This window comes from Ursus arctos, unplaced genomic scaffold, assembly GCF_023065955.2.
Source record: "Ursus arctos isolate Adak ecotype North America unplaced genomic scaffold, UrsArc2.0 scaffold_16, whole genome shotgun sequence".
NCBI lineage: Eukaryota > Metazoa > Chordata > Mammalia > Carnivora > Ursidae > Ursus > Ursus arctos.
This window is the reverse complement of record NW_026622830.1, coordinates 36,053,189-36,075,327: the sequence shown is the minus strand read 5'-3', so window position 1 is coordinate 36,075,327 and position 22,139 is coordinate 36,053,189. Positions and strand designations below refer to the sequence as shown.

The 22,139-nt window shown below is 38.0% G+C and overlaps 1 long non-coding RNA gene across 1 annotated transcript in view; it reads left to right on the top strand.

Moving 5' to 3' along the window:
- The window catches only part of LOC125283115 (uncharacterized), a 441,679-nt gene that overhangs the window by 58,989 nt on the left and 360,551 nt on the right, over positions 1-22,139 (top strand). The window lies entirely within an intron of this gene.

Below are 22,139 nucleotides of genomic sequence, written 5' to 3'. Positions count from 1 at the left end.
TTAACCCACTACTGGCCAGACGCTGTCCTCAGTGCTGGGAATTCGCAATGAGATGCAGAAACTCCCTGTCTTGGGTTGGACTCCACCAGAAGTAGATCAGGAAACATGGACTCATGTGCAAGTAGTTTATTTGCGAGTTGATGTCCGGAATCACCAGTAGAAGAGGCGGGAGTGGCACTGCCAAGGGAAGAGCCAGCAAGGGTATGTTTTCCAGTGAGTTAAACACTGTGGACAACAAGAGCTTGATTCTACTGGGAAACCCTAGGAAACAGTGCATAATACATTCCTCAGAGTCATCCCCCTGAAGTGGTAAAGAAGCTAGGGTGTTAATACTCCCATCACTTCCCATTAGAGCTGCTCATAGGAAAGCAGCCACATTAGTTTCTGGGCCCCTCTGCAAAAGCAGATCCCAACAGAAAGCTCTTGGGCAAATAATTATGATAAAAGGTGGGTCAGCATGAACTGAAATAATAATTTGAGGGGATGTACTTATTTCCTAGAGCTACTGTAAGAAAGTACCCACAAACTAGATGGCTTAGAACAACAGAAATTTATCGTCTCAAATTTCTGGAGGCTTGAAGCCTGAAATTAAGGTGTAGATAAGCAGTGTTACCTCTGAAACCTGTGGGGAATCCTTTGTTGCCTCTTCCAGATTTCTGGTATTTTGCTGGCATCACTGACATTCCTTGGCTTATAGATGCATCACTTCAATCCTCTGTCTACACATAGCTTTCTCTCTGTGTACTCATTCTGTCTTCCTTCTGTGTGTGTCTGCCTCCGTGCCCAAATTGTTCCTTTTTATAAGGACAACAGTCATATTGGTTTACGGCCCACACTAATGACCTTATTTTACTTGATTATCTTGCTAAAGACTATTTCCGAATAGAGACATCTTCTGAGGTACTAGGGGTTAGGACTTCAACATAAAGTTTTTCTGAGACACAATTTAACCCATAATGGATGATTAAAGTGGGGTGCCAGCAGCATCCGGTTAATCTCGGCTTTAAAGAGCCTGTACTGTAGTGGGGGGAAAACTAACAATAAGGAAAACAAATAAATACAATATGTAGCATATATGGTCAGAAGTACAATGGTGATAAATAAAGAAGGGAAGTAGGATACTTCTTTGTGGTCCCAAAAAGCCTCAGCACAGTTCTACACAAGGGGGTCAATAAGTGTTTGTTAATGTCATGACTAAACGTGTAAATATAGAGAGCGTTACTACCCGCATTGTTATTCACTGGTTGTTTAATATCCTTCAGTGACCATCCAATTAGTGTACTTGGTCTCTGTAGAACATTTGTGTCCCTTGTTATTGTAATGGTTTGTTTATTTACTCACTAAGGACTTTTAGAAGCTCCATATGTTGACTGTTGCGATCAGTAAAGTGATTAGAAGTGAATTGTAATCCCTCTGGAGAGCTATTTTGAGGAAAAAGAGATAACATTTTGATATATATGTATAGATAAGGTATCTCCCCCCCAGAAAGCAATTTCATAAAACATTAGCCTGCAAATGGAATATCAGCACAGCAACAGTCTTCTAGTTTATTTAAGGTAGACACAGTGATACCTCTTTGTATCCATCCTATGAGGCTCTTATTTGGTGTTTTTAATTGTATTTTTAATGCATAATATCTCTTTAGCAACTCAGAAATGGACATGCCAAGCACTGAAAGTATAATTATATAAAAATGCACTAGCTTTGTTTCAATTTCATAGTGATAGAAATTATAGCAATAAAAACCTTCTAACTCTGTGTATTATGGAGAGAAAAATGACATTAATCCTAAACAATGGGTAATAATTGAGAGCTGTTGTCAAGCAGAACAGTGACAGAAAAATCACCTTGCTGATCTTCTTTGTTTCTTTGACTAATTACCAGTTATAAAAAAATAAAAAGGAACAGTTCGGTGCTATAATCCATTTCTGTTATTAATTGGAAGAGAGACTTCTTTAGTCTTATTTTGGCACTCCCTTACCTAAACTGTTAACAGTTTCTACTCTGTATTATTTAAGTCAGCAATTGTAGTTGTTGATGACTGGGCATCCTCTCTCAGCTCTTTCAAATTTTGCTCCCTGGGCTCTGTGCCCTGAGACCCATGGGGTTCCACTCAATACTGGTCTTAAATACATAGGTTTTTTTCCCCCCCTGAAAGCTACTAAGCACAGTTTGAATGCCAGTGCTTTCAATTAAACTTTCTGGGTTTTGTACTGGTGTTAAATAGGCCACCACTGAGGTTGGTTGCTTCCAATGAATGTAGAACTAAGAGAAACTGTAGGGTGTAGAGAGGGATGATCTTTTTAACCAATATAATGGAGATAAAAGATTGAGCAAACTGCTCTTTTTCTTGCTTGAGATAGAATAGAAACATGGTAAATGATACTGTTAAACAAGTGAACCACAGTGAAAATATCCACCGAGAAAGGAAAAAGAAACTGTGCCAGTTATTAGTTATTTAGTTAACTGTGCCAGTTATTGGCCATGCAAATATTAAAACAGAAAAGACAGGTGATCCAATCTTCAGGGTTGATTTCATATTCAATGCGATTACATAGTGAGGAGTCATTTAAATGATTGTCCTTCCGTTTCCTTTTATCAGGCTCTTTGTGGCCTGTGTGGAGGGCCAAGCAGCTTTCTCTAATTGTCAATACATGATCAAAGAGCAAGAGGACAGTAGCAAGGCTCGTGATGCCTTGCCCATATCCCCTGGTCCTCAACATCCCCTGCATGCTGATTCCTTCTCATCGTAAGCACCTATGACCCTGTTCCTGAGCACTTTCTCTGGCCATATAAACCAGGCTCTGCCCATTCATAAGGCAGATAGGAGGTACAGGGAAGTCCCTGTCCAAGGGAGCAGTCGTCAGTCCTTCAGATGAAACAACTCTGCGTGAAATTGTCTACACTCTCTCCCAGATGCCCTCAGTTGGATGGAGTTCCAGTTGCTCACAATGATAACCTAACTGTAATGCACCTAGTATTGGCCTCCTTCCTTGTCTTCCTATCCACTCGCACTGATGCTTCCTGGAATCTGTTCCCCACCCCCAGTAAACTACGGTTACTCATATACTAGTGCTATCATCACTATGAAGATTTTAGTGTTTTAGATTTAAAGGAGCTCTTTGGCCTTTGTAATTGTCCTTATCTTCTTTCCTCAAAGCAGTATTCACAGCCAGTTAGGATTTTTCCTGGAAACATTTTAATATTGCTTAACATTCTCATATTGCTTTTTTTTTTCCTTAAACCCCAGATTGGTCAGCATAGTCTGTCCTCTAATCCCATTTGGTCTACTCAAACTCTCCCTTTTATGGGATAAACGAAACCACTTGCTTCACAATCTGAAGGTTAGATAAAGTAGCCCAGGTCATACTGATAGGATTGAAGTTCAGGTTGTCCTGACCAAAACTTCCTTCCCAGTCCACAGTACACACAACCTCCCCACAGTTTAGGGTGCCAAGTAGCCCCATGGCAACTGGTTTAGTTTGAGGTGGTGAGGTTCTTCTTTCCCCTGGAACAGCACAGGGAAAAAGGGAAACCAGTGTCAGGGTTCAGCTTGCTGCCTAAGACTGTCATGCCTGAGCTTCTTATGGGCCAATGGGTCAGTCCATTACTTTGTGTGGTTAATAATCTTTCTGTAGGGCTTACTCAAAGGAAGGCAACATTGCTTAAAGTTGTGTCTTTGTAATTTAAGGAAAGAATCTTCATATGGTTTCCTAAATCTTAGTGGTGAAAGGCATCACATCTTTCAGAAATTGAGTAAATTATCTGTAGTTTGAAATATCCAAGATATTGACACATACATATTCCAGTTAAGAGAATATGTGAAAAACTTTTAAACAATTGGTCTACGAACAGTGATACCATTATGGTTTTCTTTTTTCCTTCCCAGAAATGATTAGTGAGATCCTACTACGTACGTGTTTTGTAAACTGGTCCCCAACGTGTGATGGGGCCCCTCAAAAGTTCATAATTGGGGATATTTACCTGGAGAAAGGTCTGTTCCTTCTCCTGTAAGTTTTCCTGCATTTTGGAATTTGCAGAGGTGATTAACATAACCCAAGTAAGAGAAGCTAGTGGGATGAAGGCAAGGATTAATAATTAATATTATTAATTATTAACATTAAATAATTATATAATTATTAATAATAATTAATTATCCAAATGCGTCTCACTTTTAGTTCTCCTTTTATGGCCCACCATCCCAAACACGGGGACCCAAGGAGCATTCCGAAATGAGTCTGGGTGATTAGCTATCATACAGAACAAAGTAGGATGATTTACCTGCCCTTTGTAGATATGCTTTAACAATAGAACTAGGACTTATAGGTCCTACAAAATCCAAATAAAACTCTATTGTTAATCAATGGCCACCAAGGCTGGGAAGATGGGATTGTCAAGGATGAAAGATAGGGAGCCACAGAAATCATTTCTCTAATTTGTCCTTTCAGGAGTGGCTTATATGGGATAAAAAAAAAAAAATGTACAGAAGTGAATACTTTTGGCCAGTACCAGAGTAGCATATTCCTTGTGATGACGAATGCTGTGGGGTAGATAGAAGTGTGATATTGTCAGGGCAGAAATGTAGAAACAGAACCCTCATATAGGATATATCCGATATGCCTCTACAAGTATCTGGAATCCTATATGCCTCTACAAGTATCTGGAAGAGGTGCCTGACTGGCTCAGTCAGTGGAGCCTGCAGCTCTTAATCTTGGGGTTGTCAGATTGAGCCCCATCCTGGGTGTAGAGATTACTTAAAAAAATCTTAAAAAAAAAAAAAAGAGAATTAGTTTAAGAAGTAACAGATTTGGCTCTAGAGCCTTATGACTCAAAGTGTACAGCAAGCAGTATTAGAATCACCTGAGTCCCTCCCTAGATCTACTGAATTGTCATCTGAATTTTAATAAGCTACCTTCCGCACCCTAAAGTTTGAGGAGCATTGCTCTAAACTCTAGACCTATACTGTCCAAGTGCTATTAGCACTTGAAATGTGGCTAGTTGAAATAGAAAAAGGCTATAAGTGAAAAATAAATACTGAATTTCAAAGACTTAGTATAAGAAAAACCATGTAAAATATCTCAATAATTTTTATATCGATTACCTATTGAATTATAATATTCTGAATATATTGGTTCAAATGAAATATATTTTGTACAAATTTACCTATTCATTTTTAGTTGTTTAATGTGGTTAGTAGAAAATTTATAATTACATATGTTGGCTGGCCAAGATGAATAAAGTTACTATAGCCCATCTCTCCTACTGATTACAACTTAAAACTCTGGGTGGAATATGAGAAACAACTACTTGAGATGTGTGAAAAGTAACAATGTGACATGAATTGGGGATTGAAGCCAAAGCATGAGTAATGACCCATATAGGGGTAGAGCTAAGGGATGGGATATGGCACTTGAGTTTCATGTTTTCTTTTTACTCCTTTGCCTCCCAGCTGTGACCTGAGGGATGGCTGAATCCCAGAATTGCATGGCAGATTCTGAAAGAAAAAACTTCAAGGAAAAATCCTCTTTTTTTTTTTTTTTTTTTTTGACTAAAGGACTAGAAAAAGGGACCCCTACATCCTGGAGATTGTGGGGTGAATCCCATCTTTTTTCTCCCCTTTCTCTCCCATCCCTCCCCAGAGCCAGCCTGGTGACTGAGCTATATTTCTGTGGTGGTGGTACAGGGACTTAAAACCTTGAGAGACATTGTATTTCTAGCCAGAAGTACCAGAAAGGATCTTTTGTTGTCCAAAAAGTATGCACGATCGATGTTACTTTTCTTTTTCTCTTTTCTTTTACCATTTATCTCCAGCGTAGCATCATTTACACAGAAGGGGAGCATTGAAGGGGAACTAAATAGCTGAGAAGCCTCTATCTTTTTGGCTAGATGAACCAAGAAAAGGAGCCTCTGGGAATTAGAGAGTGTGGGAGAAGAACCAGAGAGAGAAAGCTAGAGAAATGGATCTCAGGATACCGGGTATGTAATGACATAACTCTTGGAATCACGCCCCCGCCCCGGGATGGGTATGTGTGGAATTTTCCAGCATAGCATAGCAAAGACTTCGAGGACCAAACTACAATATAAATCATAACCCAAATGTCAGGCTGTCTCTGAGTAGAGCATGCATTAGGCAGACTCAAATAACAGCAGACTTTGGAAACAGAAATGACATTGGGACCATCTCCACTGAAGGTGAAACTTCTTAGCATAGCAGTCTGATGCTAATCATGTTGATTACCAAATTTTTTTTTATAAATCAGCATTATTGGAGAGCCTGGGTGGTGGCTTAGTTGATTAAGCATCTGACTTTGGCTCAGGACATGATCCCAGGGTCCTGGGGTCGAGCCTTCTCCCCAACCCTTGGGCTCCCTGCTCAGTGGGGAGACTGCTTCTCCTCTCTCCCTCTGCCTGCCACTCTGCCTGCTTTTGTGCGCACTCTCTCTCTGTGTCAAATAAATAAATAAATAAAATCTTAAAAAAAAAAAAAGATCAGCATTCTCTAGAGGATTTTAACAGGACCTAAAAACTTGCAAGATAAAAAAATGTCCTGGATATGATACAAAATTATGTGACATACTAAGAATCACAAAAATCTGACAAATACTCAAGGGAAAAGACAAAAAGTAGATGCCAAACATAACATGACCTAAGTCTTGGAATTGTCAATAAAAGTCTTCAAACAACCCTTATGACCATTTTCAGTGAGATAAAGTTAACACTCTTGAAAGATGAAATTTCTCAGTAGAATAAAAGAAATAATAACAAAAAAGTATCAACTGGAAATTTGAGAACTAAAAAATGTAATATCTGAAATGAAGAAATATACTGGACTGGCCAAATAACAGAATGGAAGTGAGAGAGCAAAGAGTCCAAAAGAAATTAAATAATATGAAGAACACAGAAAAAAGATGTTAAAAAAATGAGCAGAGCCTCAGTCTTATGAGACAATGTAAGACAATAAACGGGTCTAGCATTCATGCCATTGGAGTCCCAGAAGGGAAGGAGAGAGTTTGATGCCGAAAAAAGTATTTGAAGAAATAACAAAGGACTACTTCCCAAATTTGTCAAAAGTCAAACATTTACAAATTCAAGCAGCTCAGGGAATCCAAAAAAAGGTAAACTCAAAGAAAGCAGTTCTCAGATGCATGATAATCAAACCACTGAAAGTCAAAGTAAGAAAAAACTTGATGTAGTTTGAGGAAAGCAGCACATAATGTAAGTGACAATGATTCAAATAACTACAGATTTCTCATCAGAAACCATGGAAGGGGCGCCTGGGTGGCTCAGTCGGTTCAGCATCTGCCTTCTGCTCAGGTCATGATCCCAGGACCTGCTCAGTGGGGAGTCTGCTTCTCCCTCTCCCTCTGCCTGCTGCTCCCCCTGCTTATGCTCTCTCTCTGTGTCTCTCAAATAAATAAATAAAATCTTATAAAAAGAAAAGAAAAGAGGGGCGCCTGGGTGGCTCAGTCATTAAGTATCTGCCTTCGGCTCAGGGTGTGATCCTGGCGTTCTGGGATCGAGTCCCACTCAGCCGCCTCTACTGGAAGCCTGCTTCTTCCTCTCCCACTCCCCCTGCCTGTGTTCTCTCTCTCTCTCTCTCTCTCTCTGTCAAATAAATAAATAAAATCTTTTAAAAAAAAAAGGAAAAGAAAAGGGAAGGAAAAAGAAACCATGGAAGCCAGTAAACGGGAGTAACATTTTGCAAGTACTAAAAGGATTAAAACAAACAAATACAACCAAAATCAACAAACAAACAAAAACCTGCCAGCCTAGATAATCTATGGCCAGAGAAAATATCCTTCAGGAATGAAGACAAAATGAGTACACTCTCAGATGAAGGAAGACTAAGACAATTTGATACCAGTAGACTTGCTATGAAAGGAATTCTGAAGGAGATTCTTCAGGCTGAAGGGAAATGGTACCAGTAAGGAACCTGAAACAGTAAGAATAAAGGGAGAGGGAAAGAAATGTAAATACTTGGTCAAATATAAAAGACTGGTTTTCTCCTCTTAAAACTCTTTAAAACATATATCACTGTTGAAAGCAATTATAACATTGCCTGGAGGTTTGTAAGTATAATCAGATATAGTATATATGAAAATTATTTTAAAAGGGGGGTATGGTAAAGAGTCCTATGTAGTTGTAAAGTTCCTATATGTTACTGAAGTGGTAAAACATTAACTCCATGGGGACTCTATATTATATTATATAATATATATAATTATATATATATAACTTATTTAATATATATTATTTATATATGATTATATATTTATATACAATTATATATTATATATTTATATACAATTATATATATATACAATCATATATAAATAATATATATTATATTTATATAATTGTATATATATAACTTATTTAATATATATATAACCTATTTAATATATATTATTTATATTTATATATATAATCATATAAATAATATATATTATTTTTATATAATTGTATATATAACTTATTTAATATGTATTATTCATATATGATATATATTTATATATAGGTATATATTTATATATATAACTTTTTAAATATATATTATATTTATATAATTGTATAGATATATATATATTCCTAGGGGAACCATTTAAAAATGATAGAGAGATATAGTAAAAAAAGTCAATAGATAATATTAAAGTTGTTTAAATAATCCAAAATAAGACAAGAAAGGGGGAGTTAGGAAATCAAAAACAGATGATAAAATGGTAGAACTAATCCAATCAAATATAGTCAGATCAGATAAAAAATTAAGACACCTCTAAATGCTGTACACAAGAAACCCACTTTAAATCTTATGATAACGTTAGGCTAAGAAAAAATGGAAAAAGATGTACCATGCAAACCCTGTTCGAAAGAAAACTGGAAGGCTTATTTTAATATCAGGCGAAGTATTTTTGGAGGGTGAGGAAAATTACCATGAATAAGCAGGTCAGTTCACCAAGGAGGCATCCTAAATATGTTTGTACCTCGCAAGGAAGCTCCAAAATACGTAAAGCAAAAATTGATAAAACTGAACTGAGAGAAGGGCAGATTCACAACTGTGCTTAGCAACTTTAACACCCCATTCTCAGGATTTGTTAGAGCTATGAGATAAAAAAAAAAAATCAGCAAGGATAAAGAAAACTGAAATTACTATCAATCAAATGGACCTTATTGACATATACAGAATATTCCACCTAACAGAGGAATATACATTCTTTTCAATTGCTTATGGAACATTCACCAGGTTGGATCATATTCTGGGTCATAAAACAAACCTTAACAAATTTAAAAGAACTGAAATAATATGAATTTCATTCTCTCACTATTCAGAATTAAATTAGAAATCAATAACGGGGATATCAGGGAAATCTCAAACATTTTGAAATTAAACAACACACTTCTAAAACATGCATGGGTTAAAGACAGAAAAAGCAGAAACAGGAAACACAGATTTTTTTTTTTTTAAAGATTTTTTATTTATTTATTCGACAGAGAGAGACAGCCAGCGAGAGAGGGAACACAAGCAGGGGGAATAGGAGAGGAAGAAGCAGGCTCATAGCAGAGGAGCCTGATGTGGGGCTCGATCCCAGAACGCCGGGATCACGCCCTGAGCTGAAGGCAGGCGCTTAACCGCTGTGCCACCCAGGCGCCCCGGAAACACAGATTTAATGGAACAATAAGGTAATAGATTTATACTTAATCATTATCAGTAGCTACATTAAATGTAGATGGTATAACTGCCCCCTCATTAAAAGGCGCAGATACTCAAATTGTTGAAAAAGTCAAGTCCCAATTACAAGAAACACATTGTAAATAGAAAGACACAAATTAGATTAAGGTCAAAGGAGAAAAGGGAACGCTTGTGCCCTGTTGGTAGAAATGTAAATTGGTTCAACCACTATGGAAATCAGTATAGAGGTACCTCAAAAAATTATAAATAGAACTATCATATGATCCAGCAATTCCATTTCTGGATATTTATCCAAAAAAATGAAAACACTAACTAAAAAAGATGTCGGTAACTTCATGTTCATTGCAGCATTGTTTACAATAACCACGATACGGAAACAACCTAAGTGTCTATCAATGAATAAATGGATAAAGAAATTGTGTGTGTGTGTGTATACATATATACACACATATGTTTATATATACACACAATGAATATATACACAATAAATATATATGCAATGTGTATATATATACACATATCAAATCATGTTGTACACTTGAAACTCATATAAAATTTAAATGTCAATTATATCTTTTCAAAAAAGTAAATATAAATATAAGAAAGAAAAGTAATACCTCATGACCATGTGGACTGTATTTCAGGAATATACGATTGATTTAACACTCAGAAGTTAGTGAATTTAATTCACCACATTAAAAAACAAATTGACAAAGAAAAATCTTTGTGACTTTTGGGTAAGCAAAGAGTTCTCAGATACATCAACAAAAACACAATCCATAAATACTTCTTCAAAATTAAAGTTTTGGTCTTTTTAAAAAAAGATTTATTGATTTTGGAGATTGAGAGAGAGAGAGAGAGTGGGGGGGGGGTGCAGAGGGAGAGAATCTTCAAGCAAACTCCCTGCTGAGCTCGGAGTCCTACATGGAGCTCGTTCCCATGACCCATGAGAACATGACCTGAGCTGAAATCAAGAGTCAGACACTTAACCAACTGAGCTGCTCGGGCATCCCTAAAGTTTGGGTCTTTGAAAGACCCTGATAGAGATGAAAAGTTATGGACTAGGAGAAAATGTTTGCAAATTGGGTATCTTGCAATGAACGTTTATCCATAATATATAAAGAACACTGAAAACTCATTAATAAGAATTGAAATAATAAAATTTGCAATAATACTTGAACAGATACTTCACTAAAGAAGATATGTAAATGGCACATAATCACATGAAAATGTGTCCAACATCATTAACCGTTAGGGATATGCAAATTAAAACCATAATAGGATACCACTACGTACCTATTAGAATGGCTACAATAAATAAAATCAATACTAAATGCTGATGGGGATTTCCCAAAACTGGAATAGATACGTTGCTTGTGGGAATGTGAAATGGTACAGCCACTTTGAAAAACAGCCTGGCAGTTTCTTGCAAATTTAGACCATATATTTACTCTATAAATATATAGACCCACCTGTGTCACAACTGGGTATTTACTCAAGAGAACTGAATTTACGTTCACAACATAAACCTGTACACGAATGTTTATAAGCAGCTTTATTCATAATCTCCAACATTGGACAGGACCAAATGTCCTTCCACTGGTGAAAGGATAAAAGGTAAATCCCTAAGAGAAAGACAGCTCAGCAACAAAAGGGGAATAGACTATGGATACTTGCCACAAGATAGATAATTACTTTATTTTCTAATTTAAAGAAGCCAGACTTCTCAGGCCACTACTGTATGATTCCATGTGTATGACATCTGTAAAAGGCAAACAAAAAGGATGGATAACACATCAGTGTTTGCCAGGGGTTAGAGTGGGAAGCATGTATAGGTACAAAGGAAGAGAAAGAGGGAGTGATTCTGGGGGGCCAGGACTGTTCAGTGTCTTGGCAGTGGTGGTGGTTACATGACTCTATGCATTTGTGATAGGCAGAATATTAGCCCTTAGAGGTGTCTACCTTCTAATCCCCAGAACCAGTAAACATGTTAGGTTATACGGCCTAGGGCAGTTAAAGTTGTGGACAGAATTAACGGTTCTAATCAATTGATCTTAAAATCAAAAGATTATCCTGGATTACCCAGGTGGGCTCAGTCTAATCACCAAGTATCCTTAAAAGTGGAAGAGAGAGATGGAAAAGGGGGACACAGTGATGTACTTTGAGAAGGACTCAGCTTGCCTTTGCTAGCTGTGGAGATAAGCAAGAGGTCCACAAGCCAAAGAAGTCTGTAAAACCTGGAAGAGGCAAGGAAAGGGATCCTATCCCAGAGCCATCAGAAAGGAATGCAGGCCTGTCAATGCCTTGATTTCAGCCTAGTGAGAATCATGCCAGACAGCTGACCTACAGAACTGTAAGATAATGCATTTGTGTTGTTGTTTAGTCCACTAATATAGGGGTATTTTGTTATGACAGTAGTAGAAAACTAATACATTCGTTTGCCAACACTTACAGAATCGAATATCAAAAGAAGTGAATTTTACTTCATATAAATTAAAAAGTAAATTGAAAATCTTTGAAGTTATATATGTGGCTCACAATGTATTCCTCTTGGACAGCACTGGTCTAGACCATCTCAAAAGTAAGGAACACCTTTTTATCCTGACTATCTAATGCAGTGGCTGGTGTAAAACATCATAACTCTCAAACATAGGTTAGACTCATATGTGAATTAGAAAGGTTTGCTGGCATTGTGCCCTACTTCCCTTCTCAAGCTCCTCCTCCAGCCCCCTAGAAACAGGAGGATCCCTCAACGTTTCTTCTGTTACATTCTCTTCTTGACTTATTCCTAGTCCTCATTTGAATCAAGGAAGATGCATGTAGATTCATCCTTTGTTGTAAAATGAGTGTGAGCGCAGGGACTCTGTTTTACAAATCAGAGTTCAGAACATATGGACAAATACCAGTGTATTTGAGCCACAGAATATTTGTAATGAAGATAGTCACAGAAAATGTAAGGCTTTAGTTATCTTCAAGGAGTATTGAGCACCTCAGATGAAAGGTGCTACTGATCCCCAGTGTAATTACTCTGCATTGTTTTCTGAGCTCAGACACTTCAGTATTACTGTGAGTGTTATTTTTGATCATCAAGTAATTTTCACAGTGTTTCATATTCTTTAGAAGAGACTTAGTAATTTCATGTTTTCTGTTTTCAAAAGAAGAGACAAAGGCTGCTCTTACTCACATAGCAATGTTGTGTGTAAAACACTTTCATCCTTCACGTCTGGAAAACAGAAAATTGGAAGGAACCGTGAAAATTGTTAATTTCCATGGCAAAAGTTAGCCCACATGGTTCATGACGATTCTTCACTTTTTGGAAGCATTTAAAACCAACTATTGTTCATTAGAAAGAGGAGATAGACATCCTGAAATTGCAGGTAAAATTTATGTGCTTTTTTCCTGGAGAGAAGGGTCCTATCTTTCATCAGCATCACAAAGAAGAGGTACTGCCTTAGCAGATGCATAAAGGTCCACTTGAGGAGAAGAAAAGAAGAGTGATTTCATTTATATTGCTCACATACCAGTTTCCCAAAATGTGTTCTGAGAACAGTAGTCCCAAAAACATCTTCAAGAGGGAAGGGATTCCATGGTGAAATCAGGCGAAACCATATTCTACTAGACGTGCTTTGGAGATTCTTAACACACATACACATTGCTCTATTTTTTACATCATAGGACTTGACCAAATTTACTTGATAGTTAAAAATTACCAGACTCCAACTTTGACTGTAAATACATTGTTGGTGCATTTGCATGGATACATTGGGAATATGGAACAGTGTAATTTTTTGTTTTAAATCTTTGTTGAAGTCCCAGGTGTTGCTAAAATTTACAACTGTAAATTCTTAAAGAAAACTGTTTATCTTAAAGCTGTTTATATGAATGAAGAGCAATATTTTAGCCTGTGAATGATTTTGGCTAAATATCAATCTTTCGTATCTACTGAAGGGAGATTTTTTCTCACTGAAGAAGGAACTATGACTTTATTCTGATTGGATCCAACAGTAAAAAAACAAAACTGAACATACCCACTATATTGCTGTTTCTTCCTTTTACATTTTGTAGGATACTGGTAGAAAACTTGCTAGTCTAAATACCTTACTATATCCTGGACTGTTTCAGGCACTTGATTCATAATTTCATTTAAACCTCACTATACAGGATGATATTCCACAGCTGCCAGCTCCCAGGTTCAGAGAGGTTAAGCAACAAATTTTTAACCAGCTTCATTGAGATATAATTCACATGCCACAAAACTCTTCCATTTAAAGCACACATACAATTCAGCAGTTTCTAGAATGTTCACAGAGTTGTAACTATTGCCAGCATCAAACTTGAGAACACTTGTCATCACAAGAAACCCCATGCCCATCAGCAGTAAAACCCATTCCCCCTCCCCTCCAGCCCTCAGCAACCAGTAAGCTACTTTCTGTCTCTGGATTTGCTTATTCTGGGCATTTCACAGAACCACACAACATGTGGTCTTTTGTGACTGGCTTCTTAGCACAGTGGTTCACCCATGTTGTGGCATGTGTGAGTAATTCTTTCCTCTTTGTGCCCAAAAAATACTCCACTGTACGAATATCCCACATTTTATTTATCTGTTCATCAGTTGATGGACATTAGGGCTGTTTCCAGTTTTTGGCTATTATGGATAATACTACAATGAACATTCATGAGCACATTTTCATGGAATTGTTGGGTCATCTTGTAAGTCTACATTTGACTTTTGAGGAATTGCCAGACTGTTTTTCTCAGCCTGCCAATTCTCCACTGAGCTCCTATCTGCTGTTGAGTCTCTCTAGTGAATTTTTTATTTCACTTATTTAACTTTCAACTCCAGAATTTCTATTTGGTTCCTTTTTATAATCCTTTCTCTTTATTGATATATTCTACTTGGAGAGGCACTACGGTCACACTTTCCTTTAATTCTTTAGACATGATTTCCTTTAGTTCTTTGAGTATATTTATAGTGGTTGACGAGTAATCCTTATCTGTTAGCCCACATCTGGGCTGTTTCAGACGTTTTCTACTGGCTTTTTTCTTCATTTGTATAGGCGGGATCTTCCTGTTTCTTTCCATGTCTCAGAATTTGTCGTCGAAATCTGGACATTGCAGATGATAGATTATGACAGCTCTGCTACCACAGTTCTCCCCTACCCCTTCCACTCCTATTTGTTGTTGTTGCCGTTTTCCTACGACTGCATTTTTGTTCAGCAGCTTTTCTTCAGTAAATCTGTAGATTCTATATTCCCTGCAGTGTGTTCTCTGAGTTCTCTGCTAGCTTAAAAAAAAAAATGCTTATTTTTATTTTTTAAATTGGGACATAGTGGTCAACCCTAGCTCAGTATATTTTAGTGGTCAGTTGGGTCACAGATGGGTCAGATTTTCTTAATTTCCTGAGCCAGTACGTGTCCTTTCTACCGTTTGCCAAGGGGATTTGTTTGAAGCACATCTTCAAACCTCAGGCCATATAGGAGTTAGCCTTATCTTTTACTTCCTGCTTGCTTAGGGCTTCATGGTCAGTCAGAGGTGAAGGACCAGGCTTCCTCCTTCCTCAGGTCTCTCCTGGGCTCAGGAACATCCCTTGTTATGGGCATATATCCTTGCACCTGTACACAATCTTCTAGATCCTCAGGAATAGGTCAGAGATTTTCAAAGTTCCCTGTGGTCCTCTGGTTCTCCAGATCCCTCTTTTAAGTTGTTGTCCAGGCCCTTGTTTGCCTCCCCTGAAATCATAGCCTTAGGCAACTTTGATGTTACACTGTCCTTGAGTAACATAATCTCTGGAAGGGGCAACACTTGTGGGGAGGTGGGCAGAAGTGTCCTTTGGAACAGGATATGGAAACAGAATGTTTTAATTTTTAAGGCAAAAGACTGGTATTGTTTTCACTCATGTCGTGGAATTAGGACTTGTTTCACCTGACTTGAGCTTCAAGTCAAATCAAGTGGAAACACCTTACCTGGGCGTGGGGATAGTCCAGAGAGCTGCTAATTTGATCAAAAGCTCCAGTGTCCTTTGGAGATGGAACTTCTACTGGAGCTCCAGGGAGGTCAGTGTTCTCTGTTGGCTGTGAGGCTGCAGGCATTTCTCCCCCGCCTCACCCCTGATCTGGGGAGCGATGGGGATGGGACTATTCCTAAGTGAAAATGACATAGACTCCGCTGTTTTTCAATGAGATTCAGCAGTTTTTCTTGAATAGATTTTTTGTTTGTTTGTTCTGTGCCTTTGGTTAAATTTCAGAGTTCTGAAATAGTTGAGTCTGATTGTTTTGCTTCTATTTTCATTATTTGTGGGCGAGTGGGTTCACTGAGGTCCACGCTTCACTATTTCAGCTTGTTCAAACTCAGGTATCTTAAAAGTAAAGCACCCATGCTGCTAATCCCCGTGCTTAGTCAATAGACTTAATGAATATAAAATGCTTGGAAGAGTTTTGGGCATACATTGTAAGTATGCTAAGCATGTAAGTATACAAGTGTTAGCTATTATTATGGTTATTTTCCTTTCCTCCCCAAGAGTCTTCTCTCTTCAGCTTCAGTGTTTGGAGCAGGGTGAATTGTGGACTGAAGCTGCAACTCTAAAGCCATTGATAACTGAGGAAAATATTTAAAATGTATTTTCAGATATTTAACACAGTAACAGTAACCAGTGCCAAGTTCCAAACCCCAAGCTAGCAAGTTGCAGATGAATAGCTTCTACTCAAGCCTTGAGTAAAACTGGGGTTAGCTTCTAAACAGTGGCAGGAAAAAAATTTATTGTTAAAACATAGGTACTATGTCATACTTAGTATGACTATGTCTCCATTCTTCTATTTAAGCTTTTTCAAATGCTTATTTTACTTTTAAAAACCTAGTGGTTGAGTGGAAAAAATTTTGTTTTTCTTTTGCTTTCTAAACCCTGTTTCTGGGGATTGTGGCTGTCCATAGTCAAGTTACTAATGGGAGCTTACCTTGATTAGCAGTGAATTAGGAGGAACTAAGAAGTCTCCTGAATTATGTCATTTTACCTACACCTTAAGAATGGAAAACAACTACATAGACTAGAAAATTTTGAACTGAGTATCATGATGTCTGTGAGGGAAACACCTACAGGGAGGTGAATGGAAGTGTCCTTTGGAGCAGGATATAGAAACAAAAGTTTTAATTTTTAAAAGAATAAGAGGTTACCTGAAATAACAAAAGCTCTTGATAAGGCATGACATATTGACCTAAAAAATCTATGGGTGATAGATGCTGTAGACTTAAAGACTAAATAAGACAAAGCTTGGTGTCTATATTTATCGGGGAAATGGAAGTCCCATCTTTGGCTGACACTGGAGTTTAGACTGGAAAGGACAATCTAAGAAAATGGTGGGCGATGCTGCCAAGAGCCAATCAGTGTAATGGTTTTTTATTTTATTTTTGTTTGGAGAGCAACAAAAAAGGGTGGCCTGGACCAAGGATGCTGCTGCCAGGGCCCATCCATCAGGTGGCCTTGTACAAGGATGTCTAGACTATCTCTTGACCCCGGTGTCCTGCGTAGGTTCCCATGTGTCAAGGTTTGGAAGAGAAGCGTTCCCTTCCCTCTGCAGCCTATGGAGCTCGAGGGAATGCTGAGTGGCTCCACCCACAGTCTGGAGCTTCGGAAGCTCAAGGAGGCAGCTCAGCTGGTAGAGTTGCACTGCACTGCAGAGAATAATGAGGGCAGCTGTGTCTCAAGGCCATCAAGCCAGGGGAATTAGTGGGGAAGACTGAAAGGAGTAAGAAGTGGTGTGTGAATTCAAGTGAGACCCACCCTAGGGAAGACCGGAAAGAACTATCTGAGGCTCGGGGGTGTAACTTAAGACCTATGTTCTGCCGTCATGCTGCAGTCTGGGAAATCTGAATTATTGCTGTGAACATGCCTGCTTTATTACCTACACACTGATGAGGATTGAAGACACGGTAATAGTTGCCATTTATTGAGCCCCTCTTACACGCCCAACAATGTAGTATATTTTCTAGTCTATGGAATTTACAGAAGTTCTTCGAGGCTGCTTTTATTCTCTACATTTAGTAGATGGGAAAAGTAAAACACTTTCCCAAAGGCACCCACCTAGTACTTGGCAGAACCAGAATTGGAACTCGGACCTTCTTCACCCAAAATTGGACTGTCATTCTGGTACACCATCTCTCATGCATCTGTAGAAACACACGTCTTACTTGCACTTTCCAAATGTCTGCATAGCAATTTACAGTAAGCAAAGAAGGCCCGTAAACATCAACAACAACAAACATCAAAGGAAAAAGTATGTTAGTATGCTGTCAGGTCCTACAAAATCACACTGAGAAAACCGGGTGGATGGAAATTTTTCTGCAGGAAAAGGGCACAAAACAGTGCAAAAAAAAAAAAAAAACCTGACTCAGAAGGTTATTAGTGTGATAATTTAGTGTACAGTGTATACTAATATTAATGTGCAGTATTGTAAATAATTTAGTGTATAGCAGAAGTAATAATTGCTTCCTATTTATGTACTTATGTTGGGAAAAGAAAATTACTTTGAAAAGCTGAGATGCTGATAATTGTGTATGTGAGCTTCCGTTTTAAAGAAAAAAGCATTGCTGAAGCTGGAATTGTTCCAGTGAAAGGGAGCAATTTGGATGAGTTTTATGAATCGGATGATGAAGAAGAAAACCAATTACGTCTAAATATAAATTTCACCAATTCTTAGTGGGTACAATAAGTACAGAATTACTCAACAGATTAGCCCCCAGGATGTTACCATTCCGTTCGAAATCATGCTGGTGCTAAGAGAGGCTAACCTTTTGGGTTAACAATTTTTATTAAAAGTTTTCTTTCTCAAGGCTCTGAGCCCGGGGATCTTGGCTAATTTATAAAGTTGATTTTCTAAGATGTTAAAGACTTCAGTGCTGAGACTGTGGGTGAACCCCACTTTTATGGACTGACTTGCATCCTCTAAAAACCCTATGTTGAGCCCCCAACCCCCAGTGTGACTGTATTTGGAGACAGGGTCTTTAAGTAAGTAAGTTTAAATGAGATCATAAGGGTGGGGCCCTAATCCAATAGAACTGGTGACCTCTTCTTTTAAGAGAAAGAGACACCCGGAATGCACATACACACAGGAAAGGCAACGTCATGACACAGTGAGAAGGCAGCCATCTGTGAAACGAGAAGAGAGGCTCACAAGAACTCAGTCCCACTGGCACCTGGATCTTGGACTTCCTGCCTCCAGAACTGTGAGAAAATAAATGTCTGTTTTTTAAGCCACCCAGTCTATGGCATTTTGTTATGGCAGTCTGAGAAGAATAATATATCCACACGGCAACAGTTCTCAACTTTGAGTGTGACTATTTCATGTGCCTTATCATATGCTAATATCACTTAGCATTCGTCTGTCAGTCAGTAGAAAATGTTTCAAGATAAGTGAGCAATGGCAGGGACTCCCAAACTCTAACTACTTTTGGGTGAATTTTAAAATAAGTGATGTAGATTCTGCCTGAGAAGTATCTTTCTCCTCTCAATTTAGTTTTTTTGCATATCATTTACAATGATCTATATGAATTTCCTATCTGCCTCGCTTTTCTTTAGACTGAAAATAATTTTGTTGCCTCTTAGAGTTGCTATTTAAATAACACGTAAAAGTATTTTTACAAGGACTTTGCAATATCACTGGAAAAGCTTTGGTCTTTTAATTTCATAAGGCCTTTGACATTCATCTGAGAAGAAAAGATGATCCCTCACGAGGACAGTGCAGATGAGACATACATAATTTTTAGGTTTTCTAGAACTCGCTAAAGCATAGATGAAATAAAGTTGTCTCCAGGTATCTATTATGAAGGCGTCTATGCTTTCAACACAGTTTTTTAAAACACTGATATTGAACTGGGTTTACAGAACCATGGTAGGCAATTTATGCAATTTCCAAAGTATTCAATTAATTAACCCTAACCCAACCCCTCCTTGACCCTTTATTTTCTCTAAATGGCTTTCAAAAATAACCCAGCTCCTTTGTGAGTGCTTTAAGGGAGGAGACTGTTTTTTAAAAGATTTTATTTGTTTATTTATTTTTGTGAGAGAGAGTGTGCGTGCGCGGGAGCAGGGGGGAGGGGCAGAGGGAGAAGCAGATTCTGCTGAGCAGGGAGATCCACACAGGACTCCATGTCAGGACCCTGGGATCAGGACCTGAGCTGAAGGCAGACCCTTAACCAACTGAGCCACCCAGGCGCCCCTAGACCTTTTCTTTTAATCTTATTTCTGTATCTCCAGAGCCTCATATTTATTACACACTCCAAAATATATATTTTGAGTAGTATTGAAAGCTGCCTGAACTAATTAATATCTTTTGTCCCTTAAAAACTGGATTCAATAATAAGACTACAACAGAATTATAGCTATTTTATCCTAAGTGCTTTTTAAAGTTACATTTCTTTTATTCTTTGAGACCCAAAGAGTACACATATTTCCCTGGAAAATGGGGCAACTCTGCAAATTCACAACGACTCCTTCAAACAAAAGAAGAAGAGAAAAGTGGATCAATTTAGCTAGACAATAAAAATTAAGTTACTTCTATTTTGACTAAAGAAAACATCTTCTTTTATGGGAGAATTTCAAAACTGCAAATTACAATTTAAAATGATAGCCGAAGGGCATAATCTACAGGAAGGCAATTTTTGTAAGATATATTAAACTTGAACTTTTCTATTATATTTGATGAGATGTAGAATCATAGCATTTTAAAACTTAAAATAAGGAAGGGGCCTTAGAGAGCTCCCATTGAAAAGCAAATCACCAAAAAGAACCCTTGTCCATGTGTAAAAATGCAAATTTGCCTTTGAAAGATGGAGCAGCATTTCCCCAGAGGTCCGTGTGCAGAGTGATTTTCAAATAAAGACACCAATGATAAAAAATTTTGTTCTCTTAATATCTGGTTTAAAAAAAAAACCCACACACCAGAAGACAGGCATTCATCATGTAAGGTGCCTCTTGTTGCCATAGTACCACAATAGGGCTGCTAGCTGGCTTGTTCACCTGGGAGAAACCTTGCATTGCATTCTCCATTCCTTCTCAGTCTTACGTCCCAAAGTTTTGTTATGCTCTTTTTTTCCCCCCTAATTTTCTATCTGGACACTAAACAAGTAACTGTGGGGCATCGTAATATAGCAGAAATAGCAAGTGGTTTGGAATCAAACAGACCCAGCTTTGCATTCCACTCTGCTGTTTATTTACTAGCTAGGTGGTCTTGGACAACTGCTTCTTTATTCCCATTTTAAGTTGAATGATGGAGGACAAGGAGTCCTGCTGGTGGCATTGTTGTAAGAGTTAGAGATAGTATAGCTAGTCTAGATACTGTATCTAGTACACAGTGTGTACTCATTTATTATTATTCTGTTTGTTCATAGAATTGGCCAGTTTGTCATCCAGCTGTAGTTTCTCAGTATCAGTCTGGATTGAATTGTGACCTCGGTTGTTTTATTTATTTATTTATTTATTTATTTATTTATTTATTTATTTATTTTAAAGATTTTTATTTTATTTATTCGACAGAGATAGAGACAGCCAGCGAGAGAGGGAACACAAGCAAAGGGAGTGGGAGAGGAAGAAGCAGGCTCCTAGCGGAGGAGCCTGATGTGGGGCTCGATCCCAGAACACCGGGATCACGCCCTGAGCCGAAGGCAGACGCTCAACCGCTGTGCCACCCAGGCGCCCCTCGGTTGTTTTATTTATGCCCTATGTAGATCCCAACTGGTTTGGATCAGGTCACATGAAAAATAATGCTAGACATATTCATCTTTATTCTAATTCAGAATCAGCGAAAGCCATGATATCCACCAATCAGAACAGTCACACACACACACACACACACACACACACACACACACACCCCTGCTTCTTTGGGCAATTTATCCATCCCTAAGAACTATCTGCTAAATGCACAAGAGTTACTTACTCTGATGAATTTCATAATCAGTTAAATCTAAAAATGATCACAGAAAACTACTCTGTGTTAGGCATTTTACAAGATGTCTGGGTAGTAGCATGAACCAGATAGTCATAATACTGGACTTCACGGTATCAAAGAGAAAACTGAAATTAAAAAAATACTTAAAAGCCCTCTTTCACAGGAGTTTCTTACTCTTCTTTCTTCCCATGAAAATTTAATAATCAATTTCCTCCAAGGCTCCTTCTCAATTATAGGACACTATTTCCTGCTAACTAATCAGGCTCCAAGACCATACGTATATTTGTCTTAGTATGTAGTACTCTATTGCCAAAAAATGGTTTGATAACTGGAGCAAAGATTTTTGAGCAAAGGAGAAAAAGTGAAGAGGAATAGAAATTGACATCAGCAGGTTAACCCAGGGTAAATGTAGTAAATAATCTGTCACAAGATGGGTTCTCATCCTTCTTATTGGACAACTTAGTGATAGAGAGTGAATGAATCCAGGCATAGCCATTATGTTTCTTACTCAC